Source organism: Lolium perenne, chromosome 2 (genome assembly GCF_019359855.2).
Source record: "Lolium perenne isolate Kyuss_39 chromosome 2, Kyuss_2.0, whole genome shotgun sequence".
NCBI lineage: Eukaryota > Viridiplantae > Streptophyta > Magnoliopsida > Poales > Poaceae > Lolium > Lolium perenne.
In genome coordinates, this window is record NC_067245.2 from 199,320,130 (window position 1) to 199,327,874 (window position 7,745).

Consider the following 7,745-nt stretch of genomic DNA (forward strand, 5'->3'; position numbering starts at 1 on the left):
AACCTCGACGGTGAAGACGACGATCAAGGCCGTCCAGCCCTTCCACCTCGTCCACGAGGCCATAAGGCTACCAAGGCCGAGCTTGTCCGGGAGGCGCAGGCCATTGCGTTCACGCAGAGCATGGAGAAGATAATGGCCGACAACCGTGCCGCCATGGCTGCTAGGGACGAGAAGAGGCGTCTGGAAAAAGAGGCCGCAGCTGCCATCTACCAGAACCTCGCCAAGGAGGTCCTCGATGTCCAAAGGCTGGACATCGAGGCCAAAAAGGCAGACGCCGAGGCCAAATTGCTGTTCAGGCTTTGTTGTGCCCCTTTTGCTCCACTTTGCGCCGTACGAGCTGCAAAGTGTGATAAACTTGTTTCAGCCCTCAATTTGCGGCTGTATTTTCGTGCAAAGTCGACGCTATTTCATCTTTTTTGAATTCTGGCCTGCGCCCAAAATGCGTCGCCCCGCTGGAGCCAACCCCAGACGCAAACGGACGCACGATCATTTCCCCGTCCGCCAGGCGACGCAAACGGACGCCCGCGAACACTTCAGACGTCCGAAATGCGTCGCGCCGGTGGAGATGCGCTGATAAAAACGCTGGAAATTATCACAGGAAGAGGACGCCGTCGCAAGTTGATCGGAGCGGTGGTTTATTTTCTCCATTTCGTTTCCTTTGGTTTCGCCAAACTCCAGAGATGGCGCAGATCAGTGCCTCTCCTGGTTCTTTTTCAGCTGCCCCACTTGGACTATCCGTCGAACCATACGAGGGGACACCAGCAATAAAAGATGGGAATTGCAGGCATGTGACCAAGACCAGGCAGATGCCCACTTGACCCGGTCATTCCGATCAATCCCAGCCAACGTCTCACGACAGTGACGCAGACGTTCTGGTAGCGTCGCTAGAGATGTGTTCGGTAAGCTGTATGCCTCTTGGGACGAGCAATTTCCGGTTCGTTTGGAGCCTGGGCCGAGCCGCATTTTTACATTAACCGGTTCTTAAAGCACCCCTGGGATAGGCTCCGGAAGAACGCTCGGAATGGTAGTTTCTCCGGGGTTTTAGGCCCGTTGCGGCCAGAAGGCTGCACGCGTGGGGATGGGAGGCGGAGACGCCGCGTCCCTTCGAGAACACGCGCCATAATTAGCCTCACCGCTCCCCTCTTCTTCCTCTCACTCGCGACCGCACTCTCACCTCCCCAAACTATCACATCACCCGGCGGTTCCCCTCCCGCCGACCAATCCGCCGGACCGATGCACGGAGGAGCATCAGTACCGGAGGAGGAGACCTCGGCGACCAGCACCGCGACATCCGGCCGCAATCTGCTCCGCAGTCGTCATCGCCATCTCGACTTCGCCCGCGACCTCAAGCTCGTCATCGGCCAGAACAATGGCGGTACCGACCTCTCCTTCTCACCTTCGTACTCGTTCTGGTAGAATATGCCATTCTCGGGCATTTTCGACGACATGCACATTAGACCTGCTAGGGTTTCCATTAGGATAGCGGTTGAATTGACGTTTGCAAGGTGTTCGTCCCCATTTCTTGTTGTTCTTGTCCAGATCTTCCTTTTCATGGTCTCTATTTACTTAGATTTGTTGATATAGTGTTGGATTACGGTAGATCCTTCTTAGACCGGGCTTTGGATTGGTGAAACTGGCAGGTTTGTACTGTGCATGCATAGAGGCGAATGTTTTTTTGTGTTCGGGTTTACCATGTTGTCATTGTTGTGCGAAAGATTGAGCTGAGTCACGCTAGTTTATTCAGACGCAAGAAGAGTGAGAGTACTTGAAGAAGGAAGTTGCAATGCTTAAGAATATACAAAGAACACAAGCACAAGTGATGAGGGCTAAGAAACAGGAATGGGAGGCAGAAAAAAAGGCTTTGGAGGATGAGAAGAGAAAGCTAGAGTATGACATATACGATCTGCTTCAAGTGAACTTTGCAATCAAGTACAAGCTCAAGAGGATCATGGCTACTTGTGACGAGTGATGAATTTCATGTAGATGTACTGTAGGAGAATTTGTAATGTGGCCTAAGTACAATTTGTAATGTATCCTAAGTACCACTCGTAATGTACTCAATTTGAAGTGCTACTTGTGTTGTTTCTTGATTGAACTAGGTCAATGATTATAACCTGAGATCATAGTATGAGGAGATGAGTGATCAGAACCTATGACATGACTTAACATGACCATGCCATTGGTTTTGTTCAAACATCTCCTAAATATGTCCTCATTGTATGAGGCCTATGATACCCTGCTTTGCATGTTTCTGCTTCTTAAGTTCCGCATTGGCCAATGATTCAACTATGGCACAACGGTAGGCATGGTGTTGCCCTTAAACTTAGTCATGTGTGCCATATTACTGGCACACTAAACTTAGTTTGGGACAATCCCTTTGCCTGCAGTGTGATCCTACATAAGAGACCTCGATTTCATATGTCTGGTGCATTGACCAATGATTCAACAAAGGCACAATAGAAGGCTAGGTGGTGGCCTCAAACTTAGTCATGTGTGCCACTATCGTAGCACACTATACTTAGTTTTTGGTCACTCCCTATGCCTGCCGTGTGAGCAAATGTATGGGGCCTTACTAATGTTATCAATGTCTATTTTCATCTATACTACTTATGAGCAGGCACACCTCTAATTGCTTGTGTTCTTCTGGCAGACTGAGAAGATCATGCTTGGGTCACCTGCTGAGGTTCCCGACGAGGGACCGGCAAAGAAGCATCGTGGAAGGCAGGCTAAGGTCGGCCACTTCCACGAAGAGCCAGGGCCGGACCACTTCCTCAAAATCATCTTCAAGCCCACCTTCGGCCGGCTCATGATCCCTAAAGCTTTCGTCAAGTGGTTTAGAGAAATCCCTTCCAACATCATCGTCACCACCAACACCGGATGCAACTGGAGGATGACTACGAGGAGAGAAGGCGATGACGCATTCATCGACCAGGGATGGACGACCTTCTCCGTCGCCCATCAGCTCAAGGTAGGCTAGTTCGTCACCTCAGAAAGGTGTCCTCCTTGGAGTACAGTGTGGTCATCTTTGACCACACCTGCACTGAGGTGGTGATCAGGTGCCCGTACTATGGCGATGACACCAAGTGTGTCGTCTCCGAGCACCATGTCTGAAGCTAACCTGGTACCATGTCGTGTCTAGTTGCTGGCCGTGTCTAGTGTGTTGAACTATGACCCTGTCTGCCGTGTCCAGAACTATGATCGTATCTGCAAAATATTGTGTCCTGAACTTATGTCGTCTATGATCACTGTTAAGTTCTTTGTCGTCTATGATTGTGTTCTTACTTTTGATGTTTATCGCTGATAACCTCACCATTGAAGGAAAGAGGTTACCAGAACCGGATTATGGGTTGCAACCAAACAGCAGGGGCGCCGTTCTGGGCTGCTACAAGGCCTGAAAACCGACCTACCAAAAGGCCAGAGCCCAAATCTCCACGGGGCCAAAAAAGCTCCGTGCAGGCCACCAAACAAAGTCTCTTTTATGGCCCATGGCCCATCTTGGACGCGTAGGGGGCTCCTTCCCGCTGCACCAGTGATGCAGGAAATCGACCCAGGCAACCAAACGCGCCCTAGAAGTCCAGTTGGCCCTAGTGCCACATGAGTCCTTTTGCCATTCTGACCGGGCAACGGTGGTCGCTAGCCAGGTCTGGTTCACATATCTTGAGGGTCCTGGGAACACAACACCAAGGGCCCCTTCACGATGATAGAGATTTCATGAACACCGGTGCTCCCAGTATTTGAAAAACATAAATCCAAAAACTCTAAAATTAAATGTGTACATATATATATATATATAAACATTTCGAAGATACGTTGCAAATTTTGAATGAAAATATGTTGTATTTTGAACTATACGAAAAAGGCAAATTTCTGACAAAAATCTAAAGTTTCCATCACTACATTTTTTTTATTTTTCCTTAGCTCAAAATACAACCCAATTTGTAAAAATTTAGAGGGATATTCAGAACATGTGTATAAAATTAATGATTTTTTGAAACACACAAATATAATTTTAAAATATTACAAAACCAGCAACAGTAACACCCGGGTGCACCAAATCTGCTCTCATAATATTTATGCTATTTACTTATAGTTTTAGTATGATAGGTGTTTTTGGGTCTCAGAACAATCTCTATCAAGTTCCATCACTTGGCCACACACAAAGGTTTTTAAAAGTATTTATATGAAAAATATAATACTAATGCAATAGAAAATTCAACAATCCTTACATTTGATAGACTCATGGTTTTTGAAATCTCAGTGAAGACATTTAAAAGTACTTATTTTTATTGATTGGACGAACAATATACCATGATATATATTTCTAATAATAGCTCCTTTATACATGTGTATATAACATATTTACCTATAGAATTAATCACATACAAAATTATGGGAGTAACTGATTCCTATCCCATGCAAAAGGTGAACACAAGAGTAGACATATTTGGTACTAAATTAATAAAAAGATAAAATATACGGTCTCTAAACATACATGTATGATGGGGACAAGTATAACTGTTGCGAATAGAAGGAAAGTTGCTTGCGGGATGGTATAGTTACATGATTATGTCTTTTCTCTCAACTAATAAATACTCACAAAATCGGAAAAGCGAGAGCCAGTGTTGTTTTCTACATATTTGGGAAGGCTAGACATAAAATCGTAGCATCAATAAAAGTTGATTCATAAATTTCGGACTATTTCTTTTAAGTAAAAGGAACCAAAGTAGAGGCATGATAAGTCGCAGTTTGGGTCATCCAACAATTTTAGACTAAAAATAGAAGTTATATTAATAAGAGCACACAAAAAAATCTTGCACCAGAGCCCCTACCATGTGGGGCCGAGGGCGAGCGTCCTTTGCACCGCCCTATGGTCCAGCCCTGTCGTCGGCTGTTCTCAGGAGTTGGTGAGACACACAGCCAGCCTCCCTCTGACCGGAGGGAGAGCCTGGGCGTTGAGGGATGATCCCACTGGCCAATAGCCGGGCAAGCGGCGGTGGGAAGGCAAAGAGTCATCTCATCTACTTAAGTAGATCCACTCGCAATTGGTCCACATCGCAATTGCGCATGCATTGCAGCCGGATCAACTATGACAACAACAAATTGCTATATTCGATGCTAGACAACTACTATAACATGAAACGCTGGGAGCACCGTGGAGCCCGTATTCACTAGTAGAAAACATGCCTTTTGTTAAGCACCCCTGAAAGCATTAGTTCCGGTTTTAAAACGAGTTGGGACCAATGGGGGGCAATGGTCCCGGTTTGTTTGGCGCGAGGCGACCCCACCCACTAGTCTCGGTTCGTTTGGGGTCTTTGGTACCGGTTTGTAATACAAACCGGGACTAAAGGGTATGCAACATGGCATGTCAGGCCTCGAAATCCTTTGGTACCGGTTTGCCTTACCAACCGGGACCAAGTGCCCATCTGCCTACATATACCTTGCCACTGGCCAAGTGAGAGTCACACTTAGCCATTTTCCACTTCTTAGCACAAGAGAGGTGTATGTTGCTTTGCCCTCTTCATATGCACAAAAGGTGTTGGATGAAATGCCTAAGAGCTTTTGTCACTTGAGTTCACACAAAACAGTCCACACTTAACTGTCTTTTTTCTTGTCCATCGAGGTTAATAACTTTATCCTTTCACCTGTCATTGATAAAATGCATGTGTATGTATATACATGGTTTCACTAATCATGATGTTCTATAATGGTTTTTGATAAGCTTAATTATATCATGCAGATGAATCGACAATGGATGTATATTGACTGACGCTTTAACGAGTTCACTTTGGGCCTGCGAAATTTTATCAACGTGGATAAGGCAAACAAAAATGGTGGTTTTATATATTGTCCATGTGTTGACTGTAAGAATTTCGTAAATTACTCTTCCTCGAGAACCATTCACATCCACATGCCGCGGTCCGGTTTCATGCCCCAGTACAATTGTTTGACCAAGCACGGAGAAAGAGGGGTTATGATGAAAGACAATGAAAAAGAAGAGGATGATGACAACTATCACATGTTCGTTGAATACGGTGATACTGCAAAGGGGGGTTGTTTTCCATCAGAAGTCAATAAAGCAGAAGATCAAGAGGCACCAGATGAGCCTGCTGATGACCTTGGTCGGGCCATTGCTGATGCAAGGAGAGAATGTGAAACTGAAAAGGAAAAGTTGAACTTCGACCAGATGTACTTTTTGTACACTAACAATTATCTTCACTATATTATTTTTGTACGCTATATATTATGCAGAATGAAGATGCTCAGATGCAAAAGAGGTGGGTGATACGCGTACAGCACGCGTCCGTTGGGAACCCCAAGAGGAAGGTGTGATGCGTACAGCGGCAAGTTTCCCTCAGTAAGAAACCAAGGTTTATCGAACCAGTAGGAGCCAAGAAGCACGTTGAAGGTTGATGGCGGTGGAGTGTAGTGCGGCGCAACACCAGGGATTCCGGCGCCAACGTGGAACCTGCACAACACAACCAAATTACTTTGCCCCAACGTGACAGTGAGGTTGTCAATCTCACCGGCTTGCTCTAACAAAGGATTAGATGTATAGTGTGGATGATGATATTTGCAGAGAACAGTAGAACAAGTATTGCAGTAGAATGTATTCTATGTAAAGAATGGACCGGGGTCCACAGTTCACTAGTGGTGTCTCTCCAATAAGAAATAGCATGTTGGGTGAACAAATTACAGTTGGACAATTGACAAATAAAGATGGCATGACAATGCACATACATATTATGATGAGTAGTGTGAGATTTAATTGGGCATTACGGCAAAGTACATAGACCGCTATCCAGCATGTATCTATGCCTAAAAAGTCCACCTTCGGGTTAGCGTCCGCAACCCTTCCAGTATTAAGTTGCAAACAACAGACAATTGCATTAAGTATGGTGCGTAATGTAATCAACACAAATATCCTTAGACATATCATTGATGTTTTATCCCTAGTGGCAACAACACATCCACAACCTTAGAACTTTCTGTCACTATCCCAGATTTAATGGAGGCATGAACCCACTATCGAGCATAAATACTCCCTCTTGGAGTTACAAGTAATGACTTGGCCAGAGCCTCTACTAATAACGGAGAGCATGCAAGATCATAAACAACACATAGATGATAGATTGATAATCAACATAACATAGTATTCCATATTCATCGGATCCCAACAAACGCAACATGTAGCATTACAAATAGATGATCTTGATCATGTTAGGAAGCTCACAAGATCGAACAATGATAGCACATGAGGAGAAGACAACCATCTAGCTACTGCTATGGATCCATAGTCCAGGGGTGAACTACTCACACATCACTCCGAAGGCAACCATGGCGGTGAAGAGTCCTCCGGGAGATGATTCCCCTCTCCGGCAGGGTGCCGGAGGCGATCTCCTGAATCCCCCGAGATGGGATTGGCGGCGTCTCTGGAAGGTTTTCTGTATCGTGGCTCTCGGTACTGGGGTTATTATCGACGAAGTCTTATGTAGGCGGAAGGGTAGGTCAGGGGGCGTCATGAGGGGCCCACACAATAGGGCCGCGCGGCCAGGGCCTGGGCCGCGCCGCCCTGGCGTGTGGGCGCCTCATCGCCTGTGGTGACCCTGCATACTACTGCATGTCGTAGTATGCCAGTCGTTGATATAACATTTACGAAGTACCATTCCGCAAATATTACATCCCTCAGAGTAGTACAACAAAACATAGCAGGTCCATAACTCATTCATTTATTATTACAAGCATAA